General features: G+C 57.7%; 1 long non-coding RNA gene across 1 annotated transcript; it reads left to right on the forward strand.

Moving 5' to 3' along the window:
• The first annotated feature begins 2567 nt into the window (after positions 1-2567).
• LOC132240461 (uncharacterized) lies at positions 2568-3995 on the forward strand. Its single transcript, XR_009454339.1, has 2 exons — positions 2568-3627; positions 3838-3995. It is a non-coding gene; the product is annotated as an uncharacterized LOC132240461 (long non-coding RNA).
• Positions 3996-13100: the final 9105 nt, after the last annotated feature.

Genomic DNA, 13100 nt, shown 5'->3' on the forward strand with positions numbered 1-13100 from the left:
ATTCTATTATAATCACCAGTTCATTCTGTTCATCAGATTGTTTATTCACTTGATTCTTAGATTCACTTGTTGATAGATGCATATTTGTTGTTCATAATTTGTATCTTTACCTTTTTCTTCTTCTTCCTCTTCTTAAAGGATACCTTTCAGCATTTCATATAATACTAGTTTGGTGGTGATGAACTCCTTTAGCTTTTCCTTATCTGTGAAGCTCTTTATCTGACCTTCAATTCTGAATGATAGCTTTGCTGGATAAAGTAATCCTGGTTGTAGGTTCTTGGTATTCATCACTTTGAATATTTCTTGCCATTCCCTTCTGGCCTGCAAAGTTTCTGTTGAGAAATCAGCTGACAGTCATATGGGTATTCCCTTGTAGGTAACTGAGTTTCTTTCTCTTGCTGCTTTTAAGATTCTCTCTTTGTCTTTTGCTCTTGGCATTTTAATTATGATGTGTCTTGGTGTGGTCCTTTTTGGATTCCTTTTGTTTGGGGTTCTCTGCGCTTCCTGGATTGTAAGTCTATTTCTTTCACCAGGTAGGGGAAGTTTACTGTCATTATTTCTTCAAATAGGTTTTCAATATCTTGCTCTCTCTCTCTTCTTCTGGCACTCCTATAATTCGGATGTTGGTATGCTTGGAGCTTTCCCAGAGGCTCCTTACACTATCTTCGTATTTTTGGATTCTTTTTTCATTTTGCTTTTCCGGTTGGGTGTTTTTTGCTTCTTCACATTTCAAATCTTTGACTTGATTCTTGCGCTCCTCTGGTCTGCTGTTGGGAGCCTGTATAATATTTTTTATTTCAGTCCGTGTATGCTTAATTTCTAGTTGGTCCTTTATCACAACATCGAGGGTCTCATTAGATTTCTTGAGGATCTCACTACATTTATCAGCGGTCACACCAGTCTTTTTGAGGGCCTTACTAAATTTATCGGCGGCTTCTAGACAGTTCTTGAGAGACCTTAAAAGTGTGGTTTTGAACTCTATATCCAGCATTTTGCTTTCCTCCATTTCTGTCATTTGTGTCCTGTTTCTTTGTCTCAGCATTTTTTATGCTTTCTTGGTGCACCCCCTAGTGGTCTTTGTGCGCAGTCTTGTTGTAGTTAAGCCTTGATTGTTGTAGGTAACACTGGGGGATTTGACCTCCAGGCCAACTGGCTATGAGAATCAGCTGTGTCTGCAGTGGGAGAACTTCTGTCCTCTAGGGAGGTGCTAATCTAGCCTTGCCTGAGGCTATTCAGCAAATGCCTCTGTGCAGGACTTGGGCAGGGCGGGTCCCAGGGGATCAACAGGGCGGGCCGAGCGAGCAGTTATGGCTGCTCTCAGTCTCGTCCCCAGAGGCTCTGCCTCTCAGTGTCCCAGCAACCACTGCAAGCCCCTCGGAGAGAAAGCTGCCCTCGAGTTCCGACCGATGCCAGACAGTCCCGCTTCTCCCGTATGAGTCTGGGTTCCCAGAGACTCGCCCGAAACTGGAGCCCAGAGCCTGAGACTCCCTCCCGATTGAAAACAACAACCGCGCCCTCAGCCGCCAGCCCGCTCTGCATGCACCTCCGCACCTTTGTATTTTACTTCCGTACTGCACCTCCTCTGAGTCTCAGTATGCTTTTCTCTTTCCTTCTAGTTGTAGAATTTCCCTTCAGCCAGCCTTCCTGTGGTTCTGGGTGATGTCTGTTCCACCTTTTAGTTGTATTTTTGAAGTGGTTGTGCAAGGCAGCAATCTCCGGTGTTTACCTATGCCACTATCTTGGTTTCCCTCTGCAGTGTTTTTTAAGCAAGGACACTTTGAAGTCTAAATATAAAGATTCTAGTAAAACACTGGGGTTGGGGGGTGGGGAGGAAGGTTCATACTTGATTGGAAAAGTCAAGGCAGGGGCTGCTGCCTTCAGCAAAGTCCCCCTCGAGGCCCCTGACCTTTCAGAGATTCCTCCTGACAGACCTTCCAACCAAGTCCCGTGCTGCCCCACACGCTGGACCCGGGTCTTCCAGGCCCGTCCACCACAAGACACCTGTGCGTACGGGGCTACTGGGTCCTCTTCTTAGAATAGTGCAGGGGTGTGGGCAGGGCTTCTCGCCTCCACTGGAGGGTGAAGCAGACAAAAGGGGATGTGGGGAGATGCCCTGCAGGGGACATCAGGGCATCTCATCGTGTGGGCTTTGGAGCAGGGAGCAGCGCTTGGGACTGATGGCCTGAGTCAGAGCACAAGGGGGCGACTCACCAGTGCGACCGTAGGCTCACCAGTGTGACCTTGGACTCACCAGTGTGACCTTGGGCAGCGGCTCAGCCTGCAGGAGGGTAACGGCATTTGGAAGGACCTTGGAAAAGACCACACAGTGTGTGAAGCCCCCAGCAGGACAATATTGTGATGGCTGTTGAATCATCATCAGCAACAATGACAACATCTCCCCCTAGAGCCAAGCTTGATTTTTAACCTTCTGCACTTGGACAGGAGATGTAACCAGACAAACATCGGGTCTGTGCCCGTCACTCCCTGAGCCAAGTCGGCAGAGATGGTGAACCCTGAGCGTGTGTTCCAGTCCTGCCGGCAGCGTGGAGAGCAGGAGGTTACCCACAGAAAGCTGCTCCCCGCCCCCAGCTGCTGTATTGGGTAGAAGGACAGAGATTACAGGGGAAGGAGGCAGAGGGTGTGCCAGATGGGCCGTTCACAGGCAATGCGGCTGGACATGCAAAGGCCTGTGGGTGAGCAAAGGCTGGGGGTGAGCAAAGGCCTGCGGGTGAGCAAAGGCTGGGGCCTTGACGGGCTGGGGGCTCTGGTCTCTGCAATGAGGCTGCCCGTCTTTCATGATCACAGGCAGCTCCTGGTGCGGGGATGGGCCGCATTCCCAGGTGAGCCCCCGGGTCCCACGGCAGCTCCCAGCCAGGTGAGCATGCGCCTCTGCAACCAGAACAGCGATCCCGGCCACAGAGCAGGACTCACCTTCCTCGCAGTCACAGCTGGCCCCGCGTTCCGTTTCTGCCCCTGTCAGAGGGACCCAGTGGGGGCAGCTGGGTAGTTTCCCATCGGTTTTTGTGGGTGTTTTTTTTCCATCCAGGGAACCCGCCAAAGGCTCTCTGCAGTTCAGGGATGTGGCCAGAAGGTGGCAGAATTTTACTGCCGTGAATGGGCACTAAGCCTCCCTCCCCAGTCAGGCCTGGCCACACCCCCTTACAAGGGGTGGCCCTTCCCTCTTTTTGCATGAACTACAGGGGCCTTATCCGAGGCTGTGGAATGTGACCACAGGATGACAGGCCCCCAGCTGAGTAGGGACAAGGGGCTTGCTGCTCACCCCAACCCAGCACGGGAGCTGCCGGGCCCCCTCCATGTGGGCGCTGAGCCCTCGCTGTGGATGGGAGGGTGGGCCTGCAGGAGAGGTTGGGTAGGCTCGGCAGGCTCCGTCCTGCAGCCTCTGATGTGGGAGGGATGGGGTTATGGACAAGGCAGACCACCAGGTAAGGGTGGGGTGGAAAGGCCGTCCTCAGAATCAGGTGCCTGAGGGCTGCAGCCTGCAGCGCCCTGACTTCTATCATCCTCCTTCTCCCACCCACAGAGCAAAGGCATCTACTTGCCGTCTGATTGACAACGCAGAGCTCTGAAGGGGGCCCAGGAATAACTGCCCAGAGGGGGCGGGCAGAGGTGTGGGCCCAGCGCCGCCCCCCTCATTCCCCACTGAACCCTCCCAGGGGGAAGAGGCGCTGCCGGGCTTCCTCTGGCGGGTGCGGGGCAGAGGGAGGGCTGAGCCCTCAGATCCTCCAGCCAGAAAGGCGCGTCCTGTTGGGGGATCGGGGTTCGGAGGACAGGTCTGCAGGCTGCAGCGCCGTGGCCCTGTCGCCTCTGTACCCCCAGGCGAGGCTGTGACCCCACCAATGTGAAGGCAGGTGAAGGCAGCACAGGTCTGAAGGGAGCCCTCCGGCCTCAGGCTTCCGGTCAGCAGCCTGGGTGGTGATTCCCCCTCACTGGGCTGCCCAGGACAAAGGTCGATGCTGGCGAAAAGCATCTGGTAAGAGTTTAAAGAGCGGGTAGGAATCGAGCTGAGTAGATGGTCAGGTCGACTGTGCCCATTTCACAGGTAAAGAAACAGAGGCCGTGTGTCTTGGTGACCCACTGAAGGATGCGTTGCTGAGAGAAGGTGGAGCGGACGCTGCCTCCAGGACACCCTCCTGCCCCTTCCCCCTCCTCGCCCCGCCCCTCCTCGCCCCGCCCCCTCCTCGCCCCGCCCCCTCCTCGCCCCGTCCCCCTCCAACCCCGCCCCCCTCCTCGCCCCGCCCCCTCCTCGCCCTGCCCCCCTCCAACCCCGTCCCCCTCCTCCCCCGTCCCCTCCTCGCCCCGCCCCCTCGCCCCGCCCCCTCCTCGCCCCTGACCACGCAGCCTTCCAGACTCCCGGGTGCAGCAGGCTGGCGGCCTTCCCCTCAGGAGAGCTGGTGGGTGTTGAGGATGGAGGAGGTTGGAGATGGTCCACGCAGGTGAGCGAGGGGCCCTGGCGTCCCCTTCAGCGGCCTCTGCCCCCGTGGGAGCGGCGGGACCAGGGGTTTCTGCACCCAGGGGTTTCTGCACGTCAAACATACACACGCCTGATGAGCAGCAGGTAGTCCCGCCCCCAGGGTTCACTGCACACCAGGCAGCTGGGCAGAACCAAGCACAGAGCAGCTAACTCACCCTTCCTGGGGGAGCGCCCGCTGCACCTGCTGCAGGGGATGCCCTGTGGGGCAAGCAGGTCTGGGGGCCCCGGAGGAGGCTGGGGAACCAGGCCGGGAGGCAGCCTTCCGGGAGACAGGGCAGCCTGAGGTGGCAGCGAGGTGGGTGTGAAAGGCGGGGCAGCTGCCAGGCCAGAGGTAGGCTCGGTGCAGCCGCCCCGGAACATTCCCACAGAAAGGGGAACAGGTCCTCCGAGGGTTAGGGGAGACATTTGCAGAGTGAGCTGCGTCAGCGCCCCTCCCCTCGGCTTCCCCTCTGGCCTCAGCCTCCCTCTGTCCGTGCCTCTCACCCCTGTTTCTCCCGAGGCTCCCACTCCCACGGGTGCCCCTCCCCAAGGTGCCCAAGGCCACGCGGGGCCTGGTTTCACTCCTGTCCAGGACGAAGGCGCTGAGCTGAGCTGTCTCCTGCAGCTGGAGTCTGAGGGCAGGCAGGGTGCGGGCAGCACAAGGAGGCTCCCTTCTCACCCCGCCCACCCTCCCCCCATCCGGGCAGCCTGCTCCCTGCTGGCCCAGGCGACGCCCTGCATGGAAAGGTAGAGAGGGGCCTGGAGGCGGGGCGCTATGCCACTTGCTTGGGCTCAGTAACCTGGTCAATGGCAGAACCGAGGCTGTGGGACTCCCAGGCCGGCGGGCACCAGGCCGGGCGGAGCTGCCTCAGGGCCACGCAGACCCGCCGTCATGAGGGTGAGCTCGGACCCAGATCCCAAGTCCTCCTGGGAGGGAGACCCCCGGGAGCGAGCCCTAGGGCAGGCCTCAGAGAGGCTCTCTCTCTTTTTAATGTTCTAGAAGCTTTAGTTATTTATTTTCCTGTTTTGTGGGGTTGTTTGGTTTTTTAATTAAATTGGGGTGGCGTTGGTCCACATGAACATACAGGTTTCGGGTGTGGGTTTCTGTGTGGCAGGGTCTGTGCATTGCACCGCGTGCCCACCGCCCAGAGTCAGATCCCCTCCTGTCACCTCACAGTAGGCCCCCTTCTCCGCCCGCACCCCCTCCGGCCCCACCACGTGCTGGTGGTGTCCGCGCTGTCCTCTTATACCCACACACGCGTGGGGTCACGGCGTCTCCGCTGGTTCTGTCCGAGGGGCTCTTTGACTTGCCGAATGGATTCAGAAAAGACCGCTCTGGGCTGGGCGGGCCGCTCTCCGACCCAGCCGCCCGGGACCGGTCCCTGCGGACCCATCCCTGCTCCTCTGCCGGCCCGGCCCCTCACGGCACCGGAGCCTCAGGGCCAGCTCCTGAGTGAGGCCACGTTCAGAGTCGCACAAAAGGTCGCCACTCAGCCCCCTGGTGCTTAGGACTCTGCACGGCCCCTCCCACTGCACTGGGCCTGGGAGGCGGGGTCCTGGCGCGGCGCCATAGCTCCTTTCCGGAGCCCGAGGCCAGCAGGCATGTAGGGTGCGCTGGCGAGTGGAAGAGGACTTGGGAAATGGAAACAGGACGCCAGGGCCCCGGGGGCCCAGGCAGCTTTCCCACAGGGAGCAGTGCTATGTCCGGTGTCTTCGACCTTCGGGTTCCCAGCCCCTGCCTCTCAACCCTCTCTTGCCTTTTTCCTAAATTCTTTTTTTTAATATATATTTTTTTGTTGATTACAGAGAGGAAGGGAGAGGGAGAGAGATAGAAACGTCCATGATGAGAGAGAATCCCTGATCAGCTGCCTCCTGCACGCCCCACACTGGGGATCGAGCCCACAACCCAGGCCTGGGCCCTGACTGGGAATCGAACCGTGACCTCCTGGTTCATAGGCCAATGCTCAACCCCTGAGCCACGCCGGCGGGCCCTTTTCCTAAATTCTGAGACGATGAAACACAACTGCATTTGGCCAACAGGGCCTGACGCCCTGTGACCAGCTTCACTGCGTGCTGACGGACAGGCCCGGCCCAGGAGCCTGGCACTGACCATTCTGCCGTCCTGTGGCAAACTTGTTATTTACATTCTCTGGTGTGTGATTTGCACCTGGTGTGGCCGCCTCTCTGTGAAGATCTGTGGCTCTCATCCTGAGGGCCGGCCCGGCCAGGCTGGGTCACCAGTGCTGGCGATGTGGGCGTGGGTTTCAGTATCCCTTACACGCAACCTCTGTCCACCCTCCCTGCCCTGGTGTGAAACTCCCTCTGGCTCTCTCAGCTCCACAGCCCTCCCCTCACTCCACAGCAGACACAACCCCCGGCCGTCCTTGTTCGAGGGCATGAGCCTCAGTGTCCCCCTTCACTGGGGGAGGAAGCTACCGGACCTCGGTCGGGAGAGTGGAGGCGTCCGTGAGCGTTGCCCGGTGGTGGGTGTGAGAGCTGGCGGGTGTTGGCCCCTAAGAGTCAGTGGTTAACTTCTCAGTGGCTTAGCAAGCTTGTGGATCAACACAGTGTTATTTAAAACTAAATTATATAAACTTACAATTAAACCAGTTCTATTCAACACAAAGGGAATAAATTCTCAAAACTCATTACTTCTGAATTATTTTACTACTAGTGACCTGGTGCATGAAATTTGTGCACATTAAAAGGGAATTAATTAGAGGAAATATTTTAATATTGCTATTTGCCCTTTCTCTATAATATAAGTGTCAGAGATGAAAGAAAATTAGTAAAATGTATATGAAAATCTTCCTCCTGTCAGAGTCTGGTGGGACCCAGAGTCAAGTCCCCGCCCACCCACGTGCATCTCAAAATCGCGCAAGATCCAGACCGGGCCGGCCCCACCCCCATTGGGCTCAGGGGGTGGGCAAACTTTTTGACTCGAGGGCCACAATGGGTTCTTAAACTGGACCGGAGGGCCGGAACAAAAGCATGGATGGAGTGTTTGTGTGAACTAATATAAATTCAAAGTAAACATCATTACATAAAAGGGTACGGTCTTTTGTTTTTTAGTTTTATTCATTTCAAACAGGCCGGATCCGGCCCGCGGGCCGTAGTTTGCCCACGGCTGGGCTAGATCCAGATGCGGCCGACCCCACCCCTGACAAGCTCCACTAGGTGGGGGCACGGCCTGAGGTCCCCATCAAGCCCCGCTGGGCGGGGGGTGTGGCCGGAGGTCCCCTGTTGCTAGAAATAAGGCGAGCCCCCGAGTCAGGGGTCCTGGTGGAGCACAAGTCACAGTTGGAGCCAGGCAGCAGGCGGACATCTGTGCTTCTACCCAGAAGGGTGCACACGTGGTCTGGGAGTGCGCACACCCAGCAGGCGGCCTGTTTGGCTTTATAACCCCTGACGTGTGACCTGCCCCTTGCTCCTGATTGGCACTCAGGCGCACAGTCTTTCCCGATTGGCTAATTCAAAGGGAGGGTTTGGCCTTTGCTGTTTCAAGATGGTGGCCCCCAGGGGAGCTGCAAGCCATGCGGCCAACAGGGCGGCTGCCAAGTGACACAGCCTAAATGGCGGCTGCCTACACTGACTGTTCTTTGACAGAAGAGATGACTGGCTCGTTCTCACACCATCAAGCTCCACATGGCGGGGCGCACGGCCTCAGGTCCGCCGGCCCAGGGATGGGGCAGGGTGCGGCCTGAGGTCCCTGCTGATTGCTCGTTAAGGCTCATTTCAGGAACTCGGCCTCCACTGTGGGCGCAGCCATCCTGACTGTTAGGGTGTGATGGTCAATTTGCAAATTCCCTCTTTATTGATAAGATTATCCATGCCCTTGAGGCAATTCCTATCAGTGGTGTCTGTATGTTGGACATGCTACCTGGGGGCTCACTGCTAAGCCTCTTCCCAAACCAGCTCAGTAATGCCACCCACAAGTGAGTAGGTGGGAGGATTCACAGCATGAAAACTAGCAAATGCTGGAAGTCAGGACTTTATTTATAGTTTTATTTATTTAGACTTAAAATAGTGATGGAGAACATCTTAATAATGCAGATTAAACCTATAGGTGTGTTTTATGTGTAGTTATTACATTTTACATAGCACAACAGATGGAGGAAATGCTCTCGCAGTCATTGAAAATGATTATCTGATGCAGCAAAGAAGTCGCTCATGTCATGGATGGACAAAGAAGTTTCAACAAACATCTTTGTTGTTTTGCATTCTTTTGACCCATTAATATAGATGCAAATAGTAACAACATTCATGTGGGAACTACACTCACTTGTCAATTGCAACCATAGGTTGGCAACAGTCATAAAAGTTCTGCAAAACCCATCAGAATTGCCTGGCTGGCGTGGCTCAGTGGTTGAGCATTGACCTATGAACCAGGAGGTCACAGTTCAATTCCAGGTGGCACCAGTCCAGCCAAGGTGCATGCCAGCAGGCAGAGGGAGGGGACAGCAAAGGGGTGGGAAGGGACGGTGGCAACCAGCAGTGGGTGATGGGGGCCGACACCATCCCCTGATTGCCTGCCCAATCACTTCCCACAGAGGGAGGCCAGAGCAGGCTTAAGCTATCAGTTGGACATCCCCTGAGGGCTCCTGGACTGTGAGAGGGCACAGGCCAGGCTGAGGGACACCGCCCCCTTAGATAGGCCTCTAGTCCTATCAAATAAAAGAGAAACATGGTAATTAGCCATACGTCAGCTACCCTTCCCATTGGCTAATCAGGGCGATATGCAAATTAACTGCCAGCCAAGATGGTGGCCGGCAGCCAGGCAGCTTGAAGCGAACATGAGGCTTGCTTGCTTCAGTGACAGAGGACTCCAACGTTCCCTGCCTGCCTTGCCGGCCTCTGAGCTTGCAGTTTGAAACATTGTTACAAATATAGAAGCTAAACAAAACCCCAGAAACCTGCTTTCAGCCAGCCGGGATCTCAGAGCTGGAGTTGAAACAGTGTTTCGATTGTAGAACCCAAACAAATCAGATACCTGCTTTCAGCAGCAGAGGCTTAAGAGCTGGAGCCAAGCCTCAGAGCTAAAGCTGGCCCAGAATAAAAAAAAAGAAAAAAGAAAAAAAGGAGCAGTTGGGAGCTTCAGTCACCCGCCAGCCTGAAAACAGCCCTCAGCCCCTCACCCAGACTGGCCAGGAACCCCAGTGGGGATCCCCACCCTGATCCAGGACACCCTTCAGGGCAAACCAGCCAGCCCCTACCTGTGCACCAGGCCTCTATCCTATATAGTAAAAAGGTAATATGCCTCCCAGCACCGGATCAGCAGAGCTGCGAGGCCTCCCGGCACCGGGATCAGCGTGACAGGGGGCAGCGCCCAAACTCCCTGATCGCCCTGCGGCTCTGTGTGTGACAGGGGGCAGGGCCACAACCTCCCTATCTGCCCTGCTCTGTTAGTGACAGGGGAAGGCGCCCCAACTCCCTGATCAGCCCTGCTCTGTGCCTGATAGGGGGGATCTCCCCAACCCCTTGATCGTCCTGTGGCTCTGTGTGTGATAGGCTGCGGTGCCCCAACCCCCTGATCAGCCCTGCTCTGTGTGTGACAGGGTGCAGCGCCCCAACCCCCTGATCGGCCCTGCTCTGTGTGTGACAGGATACGGCGCCCCAACCCCCCCCCCCCCACACACACACACAGGCCCTGCTCTGTGTGTGACGGGGTAGAGCCATAACCTCCCCATCGGCCCTGCCCTGGGTGTGACAGGGTACGGCGCCCCAACCCTCTGATCCGCCCTGCTCTGTGTGTGACAGGGGGCAGTGCCCAACCCCCTGATGGGCCCTGCTCTGTGCGTGACAGGGGGCAGCTCCCCAAGCCCCCAATCAGCCCTACCCTGAGTGTGACTGAGGATGGCATTGCAACCTCCTGATCCACCCTGCTCTGTGCATGACAGGGGGCGGCGCCCCAACTCCCCAATCAGCCCTGCTCTGAGCCCGACCAGGGGCTGCACCTAGGGGTTGGGCCTGCCCTCTGCCACCCGGGAGCAGGCCTAAGCCAGCAGGTCGTTATCTCCCGAGGGGTCCCAGACTGCAAGACCCCCCCCCTTCCCCCCGAGTGCACAAATTTTTGTGCACCGGGCCTCTAGTCTACACTAATAAAAGAGAAACATGGTAATTGGCGTACGACCGCTACCCTTTTCATTGGCTAATCAGCGAGATATGCAAATTAACTGTCAGCCAAGATGGCGGCTGGCAGCCAGGCAGCTTGAAACTAACATGAGGCTTGCTTGCCTCAGTGACGGAGGAAACCAACGTTCCCTGCCTGCGGCTGCAGGCCTCTGAGCCTGCAGTTTCAAACATTGTAACAGATACCACGGGACTTCAGCCAGCAGGATCGCAACATTGTATGCAAAGGCCAGAAATCTACTTTCAGGAACGGAGGCCTAAGAGCTGGAGCCAAGCCTCAAGCTAAAGCTGGCCCAGAATAAAAAAAAAAAAAAAAAAAAAAAGGAGCGTTTGGGAGTTCAGTCACTCCCAGCCTGAAAACAGCCCTCAGCCCCTCACCCAGGCTGGCCAGGCACCCCAGTGGGGACCCCCACCCTGAAGGATGTGTGACCAGCTGCAAACAGCCATCATCCACTCACCCAGGCTGGCCAGGCACCCCAATGGGGACCCCCACCCTGATCCAGGACACCCTTCAGGGCAAACAAGCTGGCACCCACCCATGCACCAGGCCTCTACCCTATATAGTAAAAGGGTAATATGTTCCCAGCACCGGGATCAGCATGACAGGGGGCAGCGCCCAAACACCCTGATCGGCCCTGCTCTGTGTGTGACAGGGTGCGGCACCCCAACCACCTCCCCCCCCCGCCCCCGGGCCCTGCTCTGTGTGTGACAGGGTAGAGCCATAACCTCCCCATCGGCCCTGCCCTGAGTGTGAGAGTGGCGGCGCCCCAACCCCCTGATCAGCCCTGCTCTGTGGGTGATAGAGGGCGGTGCCCCAACCCACTGATCCGCCCTGCTCTGTGTGTGACAGGGGACGGTGCCCCAACTCTCCTATCGGACCTACTCTGTGAGTGACGGGGGGAGCTCCTCAACCCCCTGATGGGCCCTGCTCTGTTCGTGACAGGAGGGAGCTCCCCAACCCCCTGATGGGCCCTGCTCTGTGCATGACAGGGTACAGAGCTCCAACCCCCCTGATGGGCCCTGCTCTGTGTGTGACAGGGGGCAGTGCCCCAACCCCCGGATTGGCCCTGCTCTGTGCATGACAGGGGTCACGCCGCAACCTCCCCATCAACCCTGCCTTGAGTGTGACAGGGGGCGGTCCCCCAACCCCCCAATCTGCCCTGCTCTGAGCCCAACCAGGGGCTGCACCTAGGGATTGGGCCTGCCCTCTGCCACCCGGGAGCAGGCCTAAGCCAGCAGGTCATTCTCTTCCGAGGGGTCCCACACTGCTAGAGGGCACAGGCCGGGCTGAGGGACCCCCCCTTCCCTCCGAGTGCACAAATTTTTGTGCACCAGGCCTCTAGTCAACACTAATAAAAGAGAAAAATGGTAATTGGCGTACGATGATACCCTTTTCATTGGCTAATCAGGGCTATATGCAAATTAACTGCCAACTAAGTTTGGCAGTTAACTGCCAACAAGATGGCGGTTAATTTGCGTACGTAGGCACAATGCAGGGAGGCGAAAGGGAAAGCAGGAAGAAGCCCCCTGCCACTGACAGTGATTGGAAACCCAGGGGGGAGCTAAGAGCTGGGGGGCAGGGCAAAGGTGGCCCTGGGGCCGCCTTTGCCCTGCTCCCCAGCCATGATCGGAGAATCAGGCGCCTTTGCTGCCCTGGCCAGTGATAGCAGGAAGTAGGGGTGGAGCCAGTGATGGGAGCTGGACACGGTCGAAGCTGGCAGTCCCAGGAGCTAGGGGTCCCTTGCCTGGGCTAAAGCGGAGCCCACGATCGCGGGGCCGCTGCAGCTGTGGGTCCCCGCTGCCCGAGCCGGACGCCTCAGCCAGAGGCATTAGGCCTGGGCAGGGGCGGAGCCTGCAACCGCGGGGAGCTGGGGGTCCCCTGCCCAGGCCTGACACCTCTGCCGGAGGCCTCAGGCCTGGTCAAGGGGCCGATCCGGTGATTGGTGATCGGAGGGTGATGAGGGTCAATGCCTCTGGCTGAGGCATCAGGCCTGGGCGGGGGGCTGAGCCGGGGATTGGGGGGGATATGATGGTCCCCTTGCCCAGGCCTGAAGCCTGGGTCAGAGGCATCAGGCTTGGGCGGGGGATGGAGCAAGCGATCAGAGGGAGATGGGGGTCCCCTGCCCAGGCATGATTCCTGGGCCCGAGGCCTCAGGCCTGGGCGGGGGCCAGAGCCAGTGATCGGGGGGAGATGGGGGTCCCCTGTCCAAGCCTGACACCTCTGGCGGAGGCGTCAGGCCTGGGCAAGGGGCCGATCAGGTGATTGGAGGGTGATGGGGGTCTACGCCTCTGGCCGAGGCATCAGGCCTGGGCAAGGGGCAGAGCCAGCAATTGGAGGGGTCTGGGGGTCCCCTGCCCAGGCCTAATGCCTGGGCCAGAGGCGTCAGGCTTGGGCGGGGGGCAGAACCAGTGATGGGGGGAAATGAGGGTCCCCTGCCCAGGCCTGACACCTCTGTCTGAGGCGTCAGGCCTGGGCAAGGGGCCGATCCTGCGATTGGAA

This window comes from Myotis daubentonii, chromosome 9 (genome assembly GCF_963259705.1).
Source record: "Myotis daubentonii chromosome 9, mMyoDau2.1, whole genome shotgun sequence".
NCBI lineage: Eukaryota > Metazoa > Chordata > Mammalia > Chiroptera > Vespertilionidae > Myotis > Myotis daubentonii.